Genomic DNA, 20,150 nt, shown 5'->3' on the forward strand with positions numbered 1-20,150 from the left:
TTGAGATATTCATTTGCACCCTTTTCAACCTTAACGACGTATTTAAATAACAATCTCCTTTATACCTTCAAAATATACCTCGTTTATACCTCGATTTTTTCACAAGGGTACTTTATGTTAGTGTCCATCTTTGTGAGGGGGGCCCAATCCAAAATAAGAAAAGCACCCCTAAAACAAGACAGACCCACCTCCAGCTTGAACCTGACCTTGCACAAAGTGGGGAGGAAATGCTTTATCTGGTCTTCGGTGCAATCGATGACGTGCGTCATTTGAATAAAGGCAAAAACGTGATTCGTCAGGCCATATTATATTCTGCTGGTCAGCAACTGTCCACGGTGACTTCTGTTCGGTGACTTCTAGCCCACTGAAGTCGCGCAGCTTTATGCGCCTGTGTGAGTAATGGCCACTTACGAGTTGTTCGACTACAAATGTTCATTGCACGCCGCTCCCGTCACAATGTTCTCTAACTAACAGGTGAGTATGGATCTTCATTCACTAACTGAAATAATTCCTGTCGAATTTGGAAGCGATTTTGATTGGCAAGTCATGAAACACGTCTCATGTCCCTTTCGTGCAAGATCTTTTCGCAATCACAATTCTGACGACGTCTTTTATGACCACGTGTATTACAACACTGCTTGTGAACACGTTGAAAAGTCCGCCTCGAAACACCAACAAATCCACCCTTATGAAAAAATCGAGGTATAAATGAAGTATAAACGAGGAATATTTTAAAGGTATAAAGGAGATTGTTATTTAAATACGTCGTTACGGTTGAAAAGGGTGCAAATGAATACCTCAAAATCAACCTCAAATATACTTTAAATATACCTCCAGATATGTTTCAACCAGAGGTGTTTAATTTCACATCTGTGGAGAGGTAAATATTTACTACTTTAAAGTGTTTCATTTTCAACCTTAGGTTATTACTTATCATCCTGAAGTATATTTTTTTACACTTTGTGGAAGTATTTATTCAACAACCTAAGGTGTGTCATTTTACTCTTCAGGTTATTATAAATCAACCTCAGGTGTATTTTGTTTGACTTCAGGTAATTATTTTTCAACCTCAGGTATCTAATTTTATGCTTGTAGAGGTATATATTTTTCATCCTATGGTGTGTCATTTTACACTTAAGGTTATTATAAATCAACTTCAGGTGTATTTTGTTCTACCTCAGGTAATTATTTTTCAACCACAGGTATCTAATTTTATGCTTGTAGAGGTATATAATTTTAAACCTATGGTGTGTCATTTTACACTTTTGGTTATTATAAATCAACCTCAGGTGTATTTTGTTCTACCTCAGGTAATTATTTTTCAACCTCAGGTATATAATTTTATGCTTGTAGAGGTATATATTTTTCAACCTAAGGTCTGCCATTTTACACTTCTGGTTGTTATAAATCAACTTGAAGTGTATTTTCAACACTTGGAAAGGTTATTTTTTATTAACGCCATGTTCTACCTTAAGTTATTAATTCGTAACCTCAAGTTTATATTTTTGTATTTTTAGAACTATTAATTTGTCAACCAAAGATGCGACATTTTGCTCTTCAGGCTTATGTTGCTCAACCTAAATTTTTTTTAACACTTACGAAGGTGAGGTGTTATACGGACAACCTAGTTTATTTATTTTTAGACTCACTATATAAAAAATATAATATAAAGAAAGATATTATATATATTATATGAAGAATAATGTATATCATTACATTTTTTTCACTAGTAGAGATCATTTATCAACCTAAAGTTTTTAATATTAAACCATCGGCAGCAATTGCTTCTTTTGTTTAGCTATAAAAGAAATTTTCAAATGTTTAATTCTTCTATAATTTTAATAGATTTTCAGAATTACACTTATCCTTATTGATTAGAATAATTAAATTATTGATTAGAAATCATCTTAAAATAACACTTATCCAAATTCTACAGTTAGTAAAAATTATTTATGGGAACTCATGCTCGTATTTTTAGTAGATAGTTGTCTAAGGTGCTTGAATTTTTAAAGCTACAAAACTACGAATTTAAATAATTAGCCAGCTGAAATTCAAATTACTTTTATTTAGAACTAAAATTTCATTTTTTTACAAACCAACAAAATTATTTTAAATACTGTGTTCCCGTCTACATGTTGAAACTTGTAATTATTGGAACCTAAAAGAAAAAAAATATGAATTAGTAAGAAAGTTATATTTAAAATAATAGTGGCAGGTTTTGAAATATTAAAATATTAGAAATTGTTTTTTTTATGATCTAAATTAACAGGATGAAATTAATTTTCTTTTTCAGATAAATAGTATTACTCTTCTGCCATTTGAATTCAATTCTCGTAGCTAAAAAGCATGACAGGTATCACAGCAACCAAATAAAATACACTGAAGACAGTACTGCCATTAGCAACATTTACAGAAATTCAAATACATAATTCTAATCTTATTTTGCAATTTTAGCACTTTTTATTTTTCGATACATCTGGTAACATTAACTTGTAAGTTTGATAATTAGATTTTCGTTCTTTGTTTTTTTACAAATCTTTAAACTCCATAAACCAAGTCTATATTTCTAAACTTTTTGTCAGACTTCATGAAACTAATAACATTTTTTAAATTTTTGACGCTGATTCTGAAAAAGACTTACGTTATTGTTAATCACATCAGAGTTTCTTAAAAAATAGCTATTTTAATATTTTTTAATCAATGTAATCAAGAATCAACAATCGTTTAATAAATTAAAAATGTAATGTTATGTACCAATTTTTATTCTTTTTTTAGACTCAATCGAATACAACAAATTACAAGCTGATAAGGAGCATTTACTTTTAAATTGTGAGTAATTTTTATGTGAAGAAAATGTCCAAGAGAGAATGATTTGTAATAATACTTTTAAAATAAGTTGAGTATAATATCTCCTATATAACTTATAATACCGAGCAGAATAAAACTAATAGTTAGTTGTTACAATCACTCGTTTAAATATAAATACACATCCCATAGGATGAAATTCCAAAAAATGCATATTACTTTCAACAATAAATGTTTTTCCGAAATGTTTTTCCGAATGTTTTTCCGAAGTAGTGAAACATAAACAGCTGCATAAAAATGCTCGTAACCTTGAAACAAACTATCATATAAACTTGAAATCGGATTTAATTTAATTCTGCTCAATATTCTAATGAGTAATAATAATCTACTTAGTAAATAATTAACGTGGGTAAATTGCGAAAAAATAACATGTAGTGAAAATAGCAGTTTTGTGATCAAACATGAAGAAGTGAGCAAGTACAGTTACTAGTTTTCAATTATGAAATATCTAGCAAACTATTGTTATCAACAATTACATAAATTCTGCAGTTTATTAGGAGAGATTACTTTTTCTTTTAGGTATAAATTCAGATCTATTTCCTAGGGGAAGGCTGAGCAGTAGCTTGCTAGTCTCTTCGTCTGCGCCGCTGCGCATGTGCTATTTACAGCCTAGGTCATCTCAGCAATATCAAGGAACTGATATATATATATATATATATATATATATATATATATATATATATATATATATATATATATATATATATATATATATATATATATATATATATATATATATATATATATATATATATATATATATATATAAACAATATAAACTTTGCAGCAGGTATCCAAGCGATAATCATACAGCTATAGTACAATTTCAAAGCAAAATTGCTATTTAAAAAATGTTTCAATTTTCAATGATTTATTTATAAGAGAAATCATGAACATTTTACTCAATTAATCAGATTGTAAACTGCTGCGTTAAAACATATACATTTAAGCAAAATAAAAAGAATAGTTCTATTTGAATAAATTACAAACAATAAAATATACTTTGCATAACCTGCTGTAATGATTTACCAGTAACGTTACCCTAAGCAGCGACGAGAAATATTTCGATTGTTCTCTCTTATTGCTAAGCCTACAACGATAGCCTCTAAGAATATCCTCCATCTTAAATTATTTAAGATCAGAACGTGTCTTTAAAACAAAAATAATGAAATTTAAGTTTGAAAATTGAAGCATATTTGATTAAAAGTGATAAAACTAAATTAATAAATGTCAAGCACACTTACAGAATTTCGAATAGGCTTTCGATTGTCAACACACACGCCATTTACCGGCTCGCATGGAACTCTGGGAAGGTAGCTAGTTAATATGAAGTGTACTTTAAACAACCTTAAAACAAGCCTAGGTATAAATAAAATGACTTCATACACCTCAATAAATACTTCACTCTCTTTAGTTGAAATAAGGTATATTTTTTTGTACCTCGTAAATACCCCACTCTCGTTAGTTGAAATAAGGTTGATTTTTTTATACCTCATAAATATCTCTTTTGTAAGAAAAACAACCTCGTATACCTTAAAAATCACCTTATCAGTCTGGTTGATTTGAAGTGAGTTTAAAACAACCTCAAAATAAGCTTAGCTATAAATAAAATGACTTCATATACCTCAATAAATACCTCACTCTCTCTAGTTGAAATAAGGTAAAAAATTTTATACATCAAAAACACCTATTTTTATTGCTGTTTTCTCAGCAACCTAAAATATACCTAAAATATAACTCAAATCAACCTTGATACCTCAAAAATACCTCAAATCAACCTTAAATGTACCTTAAATTTTCGTAAGGGCAGCAACTTTATTCACCGTATGACCATGGGCACAACCAAACAGAATTGCCCCTTTTTGCCACTCTGTCACATTTTTACACTTACCCATATTTACACACAATTTCCTCTTAAAACAAAAATATCTCATTGATAGCTAATTGCCTTTCATCAAGTTGCGGCAGTGCGCACGCAGATGAGCACATCACTTGACCACTGCGTAATCTTACGAAACTTGACGATTCATCGGTGCTTGCGCAAATAGGGTGAGTAATTTTTTGTTCGTAGAGCTTTTATACATACGATAATTAAAAAATATATATTATTTCATTATTACTGTAAAAAAATTATTTCATTATTTAAATATTGTATAATGATATTAAACAGTTATTGAAATAGAAGTTATTAAAAATAGAAATAGAAGATAGAAAAGAAACTTTATAAATAATTCTAAATTTTGAAAATTTAGAAGATTCAGAAAGTTTTTATATTTAGAAATTTGAAACAAATAAAAATTGAGTGCAAGGATAAACAGTATTTAATATTATTTAGTGATTATATTGTTTTAATTGATTACTTATAAGAGTAATTTTTTTAAATATCTTTGCATGAATTCCTTCTTTTAAATTCGAATAAAACATTTTTTCTGAGAATTTCAATTTGTTTTATTATGTATATACACACGATAAAATGGTAATGGTAGAAATAGAAGAATAATTTAAAAAAATATAACTTTTAAAGTTTCGAAAAATTATAAAAGCGATAAAATAGAGAGCACTAAAAAGAAAATAAATATCGAAATTAATACACTTGTAATCATCGATTAACTTTTAGATAAAAAATTTTAAATGAGTAATTTTTATTTGATCTTCGATGTAGGAGGAGGAGTTAGAAAGAAATATATATCAAGAGGCATTTTTGAAGAAATGCTTCTGAATAATAAATAACTACTAAATTAATAAGTTAATAAGTTAATAATTAATTAATAATTTCGATAATGAATAATTAATTAATAATTTCGATAATTAATAATTAATTAATAATTTCGATAATTAATAATTAATTAATAATTTCGATAATTAATAATTAATTAATAATACATTAATAACTTTGAATAAAAAAGTTTGGAAAACTAAAAAAGTGATAACATAGAAAGCCAAAAAAATATATATATAAATAAAAAAATTTAAATCATCGATTAAGTTTTAGATAATAAATTTCAAAATGAGTGATTTTTATTTAGGTCTTTGAGGGAGGAGGGGTAGAAAGAAAAATAGATCAACAGGCATTCTTGAAGGAATGTTTCTGAATAATAAATTATGAGTGAATTGGTATTGGAATAATGCCAGCAAGAACAACTAAAAGAATCGATTTTCTTTCTGATCAATAATGTTTATTGATAAATGCTTTGTTTTCACCACGTCGCATCGGTGACATTGATCGCATCCAGGATTAAATTTTTTGATGGAAAATAAATTAATTTAGTAATGTTTAAAAAAATAATTCATCACATTATTTTAAATAGAAGCACTTAATTTAAAAATATTTTTGCCATAAAACGTCACAAATATTAGAAAATTTTTTTTTTTTAATAACGACATCACCTATAACATTTTAATATCTAAAGACATTATAATTATTAAATTTGGTTTATCAATTAGTTCATCATATTTCAAAAATATGCATTTAAAATATTACCAAATTTTTTTTCAACTGAAATTTATTCTTTTTTCACATGAATTTTAATAAATATTATTTAGTAATTAATTAGTCTGAATTAACATGGAGAAGAAAATTCCGGTATGATTACTAAATTGTATGGTAATGACATTTCTCGGAGAAAAAAAACAGCAAAATTTTGCATTAAAAATCACAATATATGGTATTTATACCATTTATTCGGTAATTTTTCAGTTCTAAAGAAACTTAATTTTCTGGCTTTCAAAATTATAGTTATTACCACACACTTAGTAAAAAATACGAAACTGAAATGTAAATTTAACTGAATATGATTTTTGTGCCATTCTCTGAGGTAACATGTAAAAATTATCGAATTTTACCACATTTGCCAAATTTTATCACACATTAAAAACCATATTTTATTGTTAATTTTACCAAAATCACTACCAAAGCTCGTTAACTTAAACTAGCGCATTCACGACCTGAAAATGTATTACCATTTGACGATTACCAAAGATAATTAAGTGTAAAAAATGGCTTTTTATATTAATTTATTATTTTTCATTATTTAATTTATTAATGGTCAAACAAGGTACACAAATTTTTTCATAAATTTAAACTAAGTAATTTTAAATGACGTAATACACAAACTTCGAGGAATCTATTGAGTATAACTTTTTAAATTTATTATTTGGAAACTATTTGCATAGTTCCACAAAATAAAGTTTGAATTTTTTTCTTTAAAATTATTTAGCTAAAAATTGAGAAAAAAAGTTTGCACCTTACAATCAACAAAAATTTTTGATCGTCATTAAATAAAACAATAAAAAGATTAAATAGTTTTTTTTTAAAAATTATATTTTGTATGAATTTTGCATAAATAGATTTTTTAATTAACAGTCATGCATCTTTAAAATAGCAGAGTTTTCAACTGTGGGATTTTTTTTTTTTTGATTTGCTGAAATAGTTTGCTGACTTGACGAAGTGCCTGTAGAGTAAAATTTGTATATGAAGCAGAATTTTTCGACCACTCTCCCGCCTAAAGTATAAGGAATATATTTTCCACAAAGTGGCCACATATCCCTAATCATATTTTGATGGTCAAGAATTCAAATCTGTTGAAAAACAAGTATGTTTACTCATTAAAATACATTTTTGTGTCATGTTTCGGAACTTAAAATAACATTTACTCTAAGTAATAAGCAAGTTTAAAGTTTGCCTCTTGTACTATCAAGATTTCATCTTAGATTAAAAATCATCATGTGTTCCATATTTTATTTTGCGCACTGTACTTAACTGTTGCTCAAATATCACCTGCTTAGTAACTTCTCAAAGCCAGTTCAATAATAATGTTATCAAAATACACTGCTTGACTTCATAAAAAATTATAAGAAATTTAAAATGAATAAAATATTTTTCATGTGATTTGAAAATCACTTAAAAGAAAAATAGTGTCCGTAACTGACTGAAGGTTTTCAAAAATTTATTACATGAAAACAGTTATTGTTAAAATATTTCTTCATTCTTCATTTGTTCCATATTTTATTTTGCGCACTGTACTTAACTGTTGCTCAGATATTACCTGCTCAGTAAAGAGAATAAAATATTTTTCAAGTGATTTGAAAATCACTTAAAAGAAAAATAGTGTCCTTAATTGGCTGAAGGCTTTCAAAAATTTATAACATGAAAATAGTCATTTTTTACCCAGAGTTAGGGATTTTAATTGAAAAAGTTTTCGACAGCAGCGCTGCAGACTGTAAACTTGTTAATCAAAGAAATAAATTTTAAAAAATATTTAAGAAAAATAATTGAAATTAATAATATAATTAATAATTCCAAATGTCTACCATCAGCTGCAATCACCAGTATGTGAAAGTGCATAATTTTTTCTCTCTCAGAGTTTCTGTTTTTAGTTCAAATTTTTTTCAACAGGTGATGCTGCATTAAATTTGTAATCAAAACATATATATCAAGTGATATGCTGTGTTATTTATTTATTATTCAGAAGTTTACGACCCACAGCGCTTTCTGTCGAAAATTTTTTGTTCTAATTACTAGAACTCTGATAGGAAAAACTTATGTCTTGGCACACGAACTTTCTGCGAGATTTTTGTTTTTAAACCTTAAATGTTTTTTATTTTAAATTTTTGAAAACATCCAGTCAAACTAAGGACACGATCTGGAATGTAGATGCTGACTAGCATTGATGATAGAAAATATTTTACTAAATATCACCTGATAACCACTAATGGTCATAAATTTTTAGTGATAATCAGTCTTTCCAAAAATGAATTCTTTTTACCATACTTGAAATAAGCACCTATACATTATTACCATTTCATTAAAAAAGTTTGATTTGAAATACAAGGTTTTTCGTAAAAACTGCCGATATTTTTACGATCTTTATCTAATGTACAAACTTTAAAATGAGAATTATAAAAAATAGAAAAAAAGGATTTTTATTGTTAAGGAATCAGAAACTTTCGAAAACACCATTCACATTGGTACATGAATGTTTTATGAGTTAGTTGAAAGAAATCAAAGAGGCGTGTAAAACCTTTTTTAGAAACATCGCTAAAATATATATCTGGAAAATAGGGGTTAGGGATTTATCACAGGAATTTCAATTAGTTCTAATAAATCAAAGAGACGGGTAGTAAAACTTTCTCGAATCACATTTGCTGTGTTCTGAGATTAGGTTCAAAGCTTAATTGCCTTCGTTGGCGAACGAAAGTATGGAAAGAAAAATAATATAAAATGTTTCGTACATTTCGAGAATAAGTTTTATTAGTTGAAAAGTATTTATTGTAATAGTTCTAAGAAGATTACTCAATTACATAATTTTCCATTTAAAATTACACTATTAATTTATATACTAATTTTTTTATTTTTAATTTTTTGTGAAAGTAAAATATGCTACTTAGGTTCATTAATGCAAATACTAATAACCTTACAATTGAAAAAAAAAAAAGTTAAAAAAAAAAAAAAAAAAAAAAAAAAAAAAAAAAAAAATTGTCAATAATAAAATTTTTTTTGACGGATAATAAAAACTAAAAAGTTTTAATGAACATCTGTTTCTCCTTTTGAACAAGTTTCATAATTCGTTATATGGTGCTTTTATTCGTAAGTTTCATAGATATGAATAAATAAGCAAAAATTTTGATAAGGAACTTCCAATTAAAGTGATGATAGAGTTGCTGGGGCAGAATTTTAAACATTGTTAATCCCTCCGAAATAATGCTTAATTAGAAATGGAACCAACAGACAAAATACATAAAGCTCATTTAAGGCCTCTTTTTCTTAAGATCTGTGAACTAACCACGCTTAGGAAAAAAAGTAGGGTCAAAACGATCAGAATATGGTACAATTTACCGCGCTTCTGGCTCTATGGAAACACCAAAAAGCTCGATAATTTTTAAAGAAGTGGTTAGATAATAATTTTGGTTAAATTAACCAGTGTTACAATATGTGATAAAATTCGGTAAATGAGGTAAAATTTGATAATTTTATCATAATATCTTAGAGCATGGCATAAAAACCATTTATTCAGTTAAATTTACTTTTCAGTTTAGTATTTTTTACTAAATGTGTGGTAATAAGAACTATAATTTTGAAAACCAGAATTTCCGGTTAACCGCTGCCATATAAATGGTAAAATTACCAAATGAATGGTTTAAATACCATTTTGGTTTTAATAACTGGATTATTTTATATCTTATTTAATAACTAGATTATAATATATTCTAATTACATACTAGATTTTAGTTTTATATACTTGTCATATTTTGATTTTAAGAACTATGTTTTTTTTTTTTTAACCAGAAATGTCATTACCCATACAGTTCGGTAATTTTACCAGAATTCCACAGCAACCCTACAAGTCACAGCCTCTACACCTCCCTAAAGAGCATTCCTTAAAAGATGGGAACAATGTTACAGCAGCTGTTAATTAACAATGTTAATGTTAACAGCAGCTAATTTTGAATTCTACTGATATTTATGTTATATGCATTAAAAATTCATCATGCAATATACTTTTCAATTGAAACAAAATTAGCACTGTTATAACTTTTTTTTCATTAATATTTGATTATCTTGAACAATAAATTTATAAGAAAAACTATGGTACGTCATATTTTTTTGCGCAATCCTATATTTTACATTTAAGAGAAATGGCATTTTGTGACATAAATATTTCACAAAAATTAAAGAAAATACTTAAATGTGAAAAAAATTAGGATGGATGAATAGGTTTAAAATACCTAATTCAATCTATTTTCCTTTCAAATAATTGTGAGTTCCTTTTATTTGGGGTCGCATTAAAATATTAAATTGCATTTTCTGAAAGACTTTCTCACAATTTTTCTTAAAATTCTGTGTGCTTTCTGTATGCGGATTGTATACTGAATGAATATTGTAAGCGGAGTGGTACTTATCACCGCCAGTTGTTAAAGCTATTATTATTGCCAATTTAAACTTTGTACAGTAATTTTTATTTGTAAACATCTATAAATTTTTAAAAAAATATTTTATTTGGTATTGCATTCGCTCAACTAACAGCACGGATTTCCGGCTTTTTCGGTTTGAAAAAAATATTTTGTAAGGTATTGATATAAAACATTTACAATAATTTATGTTAATTTCAGACAGAATTATCATTTTTTATCTAAGTTTTATTGTGAATTTAATTTTAAACCTAATTATTGCCAGAACTCAAAGTTCAGATCTGTGTTATGCTTTAACCCAGTGGTCCCCAACCTTTTTTTACCCAAGAGCAAATACCAGAATATCGGTCGAATGGCGGGCACCATTTATTTTTTCAAGATAAATTTATAGTTGGTAGACATAGGTAATAATACACACTACATATAGTGCCCAAAAAATTGAATTTCAAAAATTAATTTAACATATGAATACAATTAATAATTTTGTGTAAAATAAATGATTACTAAATTGCTTTCAAAACATACGAAGTATAAAAATTATTTATAAAATACAGTGGCATGTGGTGCACTGGCGTAGCGAGGGGGGAGCAAGGGGGGGCATCATCCCCCGGGCGCTACTCACAAAGGGGCGCCAAATGGTCAGCAAAACAAAAAAAATTGTTGGATAATTTTTATTTTTATTATAATTTATTTCTGCAAAAAATATTTTAAATTTAGTGCCAGTGAAATATAATAAATGTTAATTCGTAAATAAAAAGGAACACTAATCAAACTGTAATAATATATTCATAATAGAAATGACACGTCTTTTCTAATGGCTGGCTGACTCGACCTGTATCTGTCAGCACTTCCTTATGGCATCTACGCTGTGTGGTTACATATATCATCTCCAAATATTTGCACTGTACAAAAATCGTTTGTATGTTTGTACAGTGTATAATACAGATTTCAATGGAATAGAACTCTTTATCGAAGAATGTGACTGTAAAATGTTACTCCTTTGTAGAAAAGAAATTGAACTTAAAACTCCATTAGAATTTCTTACTTTTATAATCCCGTATGGAGAAGATGTTTTTCCAAACCTTAGAGTGGCACTTCAAATACTCCTGACTATCTCAGTATCAATTGCTAACTGCGAATGGTCATTCAGCAAATTAAAATTAATTTTGACATATCTACGATCAACGGTGGGACAAGATCACCTAAGTGACCTGGCATTTTTAAGAGTGGAAAGAGAAAAATTTGAAATGATCAACTTTGATGATATTATTGATAAATTTGCTTCATCAAAAGCGGAAAATTTACACATAGTAATTAGTTTTATAATTGTATTATAATCATATTATTAAATATATGTATCTCCTTAGAGATAATAAATATTTACTTTTTTATTGTTTTAAAACTGCGTGTTTTTAAAATATTTCTTTATAAATATGTAAAATAAATAATAGGTATCTTATGAACTAATTCTAGATGATCATATACATTTCAAAGTCTAGTCTTGTTTTCTCAACTACATTTTTTGTCTCAAATTTAATGCCTAACTTGAGCCTATGACTTTATTAATTCTACTTTATTTATTTATTACTTTGCGAGTATATTTTACTTATAATATTAGATGGATTTCGAATGGGGGGGCGCTAAAAAGGTATTGTGCCCCGGGCGCGAGTTAAGCTCGCTACGGCACTGTGTTTGGCATGGCATTTCGCTGGCCATCGCTGCATATTTGGGAGAATATGATGCTCTTTTAAAGAATGGAATTTAGTCCTTCAAATATATTCCAGAATTTCTCATGTGCTTTAATAGTTTTGAGGATAATGTCATCCAATGGAGATCCAAAATTTCTATCTCCAATTCTTCTCGCTTTACTTGAAGAAATTCTGAAATGTATGTTGCTATTACGGTTACGTTTATTTGGTTGGTAAAAGGATTAACAAAAAAGTTATCAAAGACTCGATGATATTAAATTGCTGAAAGCGCTTTTTAAATTGATCCTTAAGAAATTGGAGGTTGATGACAAATGTTAATAAGTCAATTTCACTGTCACCTATCAATTTTTTCATGTTTGGAAAATGCACAAGAGACTTCATTTTCAAATGTGATATCCACAAAACTAGCTTAGCTCTGAACGAGTTTATAGCCTCTATCATTTTTGCTTTACGTTTGTCCTTTCCCTGCAGCTCCAAGTTTAAATAATTTAGTTTTTTCCTTATGTCCGTTATGAAAGACAAATCTGCTAGCCAAAGAGGATCTCTTTGTTCTAAAAATGTTTGATTTTTAGTTGCAAGATAATTTCTTATTTCTCCAATTAAATGTAGAAATCTATCATGTACTTTACCTTTACTGAGCCAGAATACTTCAGTATGTATTTGCATAGCATTTATTAAAAAAATGGAAAACTGAAATATTTAATCGTTGAGCGCAAGCAGCGGGAGCACCTTATTCGTTCGGCGGGTGCCATGGTGCCGGCGGTCATAGGGTTGGGGACCCCTGCTTTAACCTTTTGAGAACTGCTTTAATAAATGATTCAGTAGTTTAAGTACAGTTTCTTGTCCGCAATAAGCAATATTGATTCATCCCTATATCTTCTCTCATTTTTTTAACCACTCATTGGCCTTGTTTTAACTGTCTTGAGCGTTATTTAACTTATAAATATATCCTTATAATTTACTGTATTTATCTCCTTAGTTTTTAAAGAAAACTTGGAAAAATTTTAATACTGAAATTAAAATTAAAATGTTTCCCACTTTCAATGTTTCGAAATGAAAAGTATACTTTATCGATTCAAATGGTGACGTAGCTGTTTTTAAAAAAAGCTAACGTATTTACGATGTTTAGTAAAATTTAATAAAACTATATAAACCATTCTACAATGAAATGTCATAGAAGTTAGAAAAACTTTGGAAAATTTCCGCATTTCCATAGATTTTTTCTCCCATAACAGAAAGCAGACTGATTTTATATCCTAAAAATCAGGTTCCTCTGGGATATTTTTAAATAGTTCAAGGTTGTGTTCCAAGTGGTCCCTGAAAAATCTTTGCGATTTGGTGGCAGAATAAAACATAAGCCAAATGAAAATAATGTTTGCAAAATAAATCCCCTCTCTCTGATCTGTTTACAACTACCGACAATAGAAATTACAAAAATAATAATGCTTTTGAAATTACAGAAGAAAGAAAAAGATATTTATTTCTTATAAAATACTCGACTCGAATTAACTATACTCTGTGGAATGAATATATTGGTGGGCTCTACCAGACAACGGAATGTCATGTACAACTTATTTCATATTATTGGATACAGTAAATCATTTCCTTGTAAAAAGTCACAATTTCTAAGCTCTTTTAAAACGTGAGACATTTTGTGCTATTTGGCTCTATGATATGCTGTAGCGAGAGCCCTGATTCAAGCCCCCCCCCCCCAAAAAAAAAGAAAGTATTATTTTCAAAACTTTCAGGCCTACTCTTTCCCATATTTCTTTCTTTTTTTTTTAAGAATTTATTTACTTATTTAGAGCCATGGTGGCTCAAGGGATGGAGTGCTCGCCTCCCAATGAGGTGAAGTGCTTTCGCATACCGCTGATGGCTGGTTGATTCGAGTTCCGCACCGAGCTTGCACCAACCAAACTGCTGACGCAAAATATCCTCAGAGGTAGACGGATTATGGGTTAGAGTCCCCGCACCGTCAGGCTAACCGTTGGAGGTCTTCGTGGTTTTCCTCTTCATGTAACTCAAACGCGATTGGATTCATCAAAAAGTTCTCTCTCAATTCTTGATCCCTTGTCTTCTGGTTTGGGAATCTGAAAAATTAGGTTCAACGACGGATAAAACAAAATTATTAAAACAGAGCCGTGGTATGAGGTGCTGATGGTTTCACATCCCAGTGATGGCTGCTCGATACGAATTCCGCTTGCACCGACCCCACTGCTGACTAAAATATCCCAGTGGTAGACAGATTATGGGTCCCCTTGCCGTCAGGCTGACTGTTAGAGGTTTTCGTGGTTTTCCTCTCTCTGTAACACAAACGCGGTTTGGTTTCATCAAAAAGTCCTTAACCAAGGCAAATTTCTCCCAATTCTTGGTCCAGGAGTTCCCTTCTCTTCTGGATATGGTTCAAAATTACAAGGATACAGAGTTAAACATTGGAAACTGAAAATTCGGTCTGCTGTTCAACGACTGTTTTAAAATATGAAATGAAATATGCATGTATTTAAAAAGAAAATAGAAAGAACTAAGGGGAAGCTGATATAAACCAAACGATCCGAGTAAATCTTTGGACTTGCAACACCACGTTTATTACGAAATTTTTCCTCTGAATTTCAAGTCACCCAAAAAATATAATAATTTTTTTAATCATGAAATATTTTTAGGAATCAAAGAATGGGTTTGAGCAGAAAAATTAGAGGGAAAATTAACGAACCTCAAAACTACAGAAAAGCAGTATTTTCTCCAGGTAAAATCCTTTGTTATTAAGGCCATTAATGTCATTTTTTATCCACTATAATGTTTTACTCTAATCGAAAATCATTGGCCCAAAAATATTTTAAAAAATTAATACAGTTTTTTAAAATGTTTTTTAAATAATTTAAAATATTTATATGAATTTTTCTATTTTAATAATTTTATTAGTATTAATGTTTGTAGCTCATTTTCAAAAAATTAAACTGTTAAATATAAATAATTCGAAATCATGTTAAACGACTTAATTTTACTCAGGAAGTCCAAAATTCGAATTAAATCCATACCATATTTGAATAACTATTTAAGAATGTTATAAATTTAATAAAAACCACAATGTGAAAAACGAATTTATAGAAAAAGAGTAAATTGCATTATTTTGTCTTTATGCCTGAGAGTCATTATTTTTCATTTTTTTGTGATAATAGTTTTTTGTGAGTATAGTTTAATTGATTTGCTTAAAAATATTTTTCCTTCAATTTCTCTTATTTTTTATTTACTTCGTATTTTAGAAATATTTGTTACGAGGGAAAGAAATGCTTACTTGGAGATATTGATTAACATATTAAAGAATCAATAGAACTGGGTGTCACATGCGTGTTCCTTGAGATTGAAAGAAAATATAGTTCTCTTTGAAGTCTGTTGTAAAGAACTCCAAAAAAAAAGAGTTATTTTTTGCCTCTCTTAAACTCCGTCCTAAGATATGAGATGAAGTTACGGGAAGAACACCCTTTGAGAACTCCTTTTTCCAAAGAAAAATTCATTTGAAAAGATTGAACAGATCGATGAGAAAAAAGTCTTTACAGGATTGATTTCAGAAATTGGTTTGCTATAAACTGAAAAATCTCTTGCCGGGATATTTTTGGCTGTCATATTAAAAAACAGATTTAATTGTAGAAAAAAAGAGATTTTTTAATAAACTAAGTTGAAACAAACAAGAGAAAGATTAAAATACTATTGAGAAGATCACTCTTCGATAATTCTCTCTTTAATTCATCTTAAAATATTTCACTGATGGATAGGAAACACGATTGATTTCCTAAATTTGATTACTATAAAGTAAAAGATTAGCAGGACTTTTAGAGGTGGCATATTGAGAAATACATTTAATTACGTTACAAGAATTTCACATAAGATTCTTTCATTTGAGCATTGTGGAAAAATTCATGCACAACATAAACATGATAGTAGCAATTTAACAAGTAAGAAAGATTTACAACTTGGTTTTCAGAACGATAATCTTTTTATGAGGAAAGCAAAAAATATGTAGGTTTTCTTACCCCTTACAGTGAGTTCTAACTATTATGGGTCCCTTCCTTATTGTCAACATTCTAAATGTAAGAGGTACTACGTAAGAAACCCTGAAAAAAAGAAAATAATTTATAAAGTATATGATACATAAATTTTGGTATTACACTTTATAAGCGGTATTTCGTTAAGTATACTTTAAAAAAATATTAAAAATGATATAAATAAAGTCTGCTCAAATTTTTATTTAATTTTTTTGGTTGATCCGAAAAGTATGGAAATGATCAAGTTTTTAAAGAAAATAAGATACTTCCAGAAAATAGAGCAAAAAATAAAATAAAATAAAAAATAGAGAAAAACACATGTATGAGTCTTTTTCAATAATGTGCCGATTCATTGTAGCCCTTAATGTATGCAATGATTAAATAGATCATTCAAACGACGGGGGAAAAACATAATTTAAGAAGTTTCTTTCCTGCTTTTTTTCTTTTTATCTTTCTTCTTTTTTTTTTTTTTGATCTGTAGTCGGGAAATTCTTAAGTAATGAAAGATTTTTTTCTTCTTAAATGTCTACGTGCATGAAAAGAATTGTGTAGCCAAAATGTGAAATACGGGTATGATTCTTTTTCAATTTTGTAACATATTTTGTAGTTTCTATTTTAATCACTACTTTTTATTTGCTACAATTTCAATCAATCTATATCAATAATATTAACTACCAAAATAAGAATGCTAACACGTTATCAAAAATTATTATTTTTGTAATGAATTTCAGCTATTTTTTGCAAATCTTTTATACGTCCATATAAATCGATACCCTGAAAGACGCATTAAGTGATACTTCACAGTAAGAAAAAAGTATGTTTTTAAATTTTGGATCAGGCATTTATTTCTTGAGATATCTTAATTTTAACAAATTTGAACCTCATTTTCATTTTGCGGTAAATGCGAAATACTAAACCAGTACGTTAAATTAAAGTCTTTTTTCTGAAGAATCTAAATCTACAATAACAAATAGCATTTAAAAAATTCGAAGGTGACCCCATCTCATCCCATGGGGGTAAATTTGGTAACATTGAAGGAGAGGAAATGTGTATTTTCAGATGCATCTTTCTCGAGATGCACCGGTGTCAAAACGTTAAGCGTAATTTTACATATGTGTCCAGTGGAAAAGACTTTTAGACATCTGTTTCCATACTTTTTGGTATAGTTTTAGGATAATAAGGTAAAATTGAAAATTATAAAAAATATAAAATTAAATATTATTATTCTTCGTTTTAATCCTTTGTGATAAAATTGAAATTGATTAAAAACCACATATAGTAAAATTTTATTTAAAATCTAAACACGTTCCGATATCTCATAGGTGCATCATAATGGAGAAATGTCAGGGATGGTAAAACAGAGATTATATCATTTGACAGAATTTAATAACTAAGATAAATCAACAGTGTAAAGTACAAAAATTTATATATTCACAATAAAAGTTAAAAAATTATTGATTTTCAAATTTTTGAACGTAGGAAATAGTTGTCATTAACAAAGGAGTTTCTATTTTTAATGATGCGGTAAATACCTAATATCATTCATAAATATATTTCATGCTTTGTCCTGGATATTTGGAAGAATTTCCACAAATTAAAAACAAATGTTTATTGCTAATCATTTACTTATGTGCCATATTTTTCAGATATTTGGAAATCATTACATTTATTTTTTAATTTTTTAAACTTTTACTGTTAAATTAATGTTGTTACTCTTCCAATTTTTTTAACTGTATATTTATCTCAGTTATTGTGACGTAATACTTGTCGAAATGCATCATCTCTGCTATTTGTCCTACAAATGGAAATATACTTAAGTGCCATCGAAACACGTTCGAGTTTTAATAAAACTGTTCTGTGTATTTGTAATTTTTAAGAATTGTTTTTAGTCCATTTCTATTCTGTATGTAGAGTGCGCAACAAAAAAATTAAAACTTTTTTAAGTTAAAAACTTTCTAAAATAAAAATTAAAAAAAGGAAACTTTTTATACTAATTTTGTAATAAATGTTTTGAGCAGTATCTATACATTTATGTTAGACATTTATTCCCACATTAAACACTAAGATAAGCGAAATATTATATTCTTACTGCTGGTCATTATATTTTACTTAAAAATATTTGCATGTAACTTTGTAACTCTGTAATACTTGAGTATAAACTTTCATTCATTCAAACAGTGTGTAAGAGTAAACCAGCGATTCTCAATTTGCGGGTAAAATGTATTTTCTCATAGAATTATCTTGGGACAACGGAATTTCATAATTGTGTGCAAAAATTTGCTTCAAAAGTTCTCGAGATACTAGTGGAAAAAATATTTCGCAGTGAACTCAAATATTGGAGGTTATGAATTTAATCCTAGAAACAGGATTGATAACGCACAAGGAGAAAACAAAAGTTACCGTCAAAAAAAGCCATAATTCTGCTAATAAAACAAAGTATGCTGTGTCTCTAACATTCATTTGGTAATTTTTCCGTTCGTATGATAATAGCTTACCAGAAATTTTGATTTTCAAAATTATAGTTATTATTACCACATATTTAATAAAAAGGCAAAATTGTAAGTAACAAGTAAAATGTAACCGAATACAATTAAATGTAACCGAATAGTAAATGGTTTTTATGCCATTCTCTAAGCTATCATGGTAAAATTATCAAATTTTACTACAGATGCTACCAAACAACATAGCTCATTGTTAATTTAGCCAAAGGTCATACCAAAGCATTTTCGCAAAAATTACCATCTTTTCGGTGTTCTCTAAGAGTCGGAAACGCGGTAAGCTTTACCACATTCAGGTAGTTTTGATCATTCTTTTTTTCTTGTCAGTGCAAATAGTAAGAATAACATCTAAGGGTTCAAACATATACCCCTAAATCGGGGCTCGAAAAACCGCCCATCTGCCCGTCCTCGGCTGTCAAAAATTCCCCGCGGACAACAAATTTCTCGAATCCAGCGTCCGCGCGGACGGCCATTTTCCCGTTAATGTTCGTGATACATTTTCAATTTTTGTTATCTTACAAGAGTCTAGCGCAGTGTTTCCCAACGTGGGGCCCACGCCCCACCGGTGGGCAATTTGATTGTAAAGGGGGGCAATTCAAAAATGGACTCGACATGAGTTTAAACCTTTTGCTCTGGGCCATTTAAATGCAATGCAAGATTTCGGTGACAAAATCGAAAGAAAAAAGCAAATTCTTAAATAATTGCGGTCAATAAATATTATGTGACTTAGGGATTTTTTAAGCGACAAACCTGAAATGAAGTATCTGTTTAGAGTCGATGGTAAAGCATTTGTGAGTTATTTAGCCAATATCTTTGAAAAACTGAATATATTAAATAAGAAACTTCAAGGAACAAATAAAACTCTTGTTGATGCAAAAGCGAATATATTTGGCTTCATTACCCTTATTGAGTTATGTCAGAAATATATTAACAACAAAAATTTTGAACAGTTTCATTGGCTCCAAAAATGTGAAGTAAATGATACCGCTTTACTTGTTATTGTCTATCATCTGAAAATTCTATCGGCTGATTTAAAAGAAAGATATTCTGATTTAAAACAAATTTATTTTCCAACATGGATGTTGCAGTCCACGTTAGTGGATTTGTCTGATATATCAAATATATCAAGA

The 20,150-nt window shown here is 28.6% G+C and overlaps 1 protein-coding gene and 1 long non-coding RNA gene across 3 annotated transcripts in view; one reads left to right on the forward strand and one right to left on the reverse strand.

Annotated features, from left to right (window-relative positions):
- The window catches only part of LOC107437018 (kyphoscoliosis peptidase), a 115,555-nt gene that overhangs the window by 58,888 nt on the left and 36,517 nt on the right, over positions 1-20,150 (reverse strand). For both annotated transcript variants that reach the window (XM_016048881.4, XM_016048880.4), the window contains exon 2: positions 16,511-16,591. The gene's annotated coding sequence lies outside the window, so the exon portion shown is untranslated. The remainder of the gene's footprint in view (positions 1-16,510; positions 16,592-20,150) is intronic.
- LOC122271152 (uncharacterized) lies at positions 24-4,946 on the forward strand. Its single transcript, XR_006226201.3, has 3 exons — positions 24-474; positions 2,776-2,829; positions 4,806-4,946. It is a non-coding gene; the product is annotated as an uncharacterized LOC122271152 (long non-coding RNA).

Source organism: Parasteatoda tepidariorum, chromosome 11 (assembly GCF_982258835.1).
Source record: "Parasteatoda tepidariorum strain Cologne lab strain chromosome 11, Ptep-v5.0, whole genome shotgun sequence".
In the NCBI taxonomy this organism is placed as follows: domain Eukaryota; kingdom Metazoa; phylum Arthropoda; class Arachnida; order Araneae; family Theridiidae; genus Parasteatoda; species Parasteatoda tepidariorum.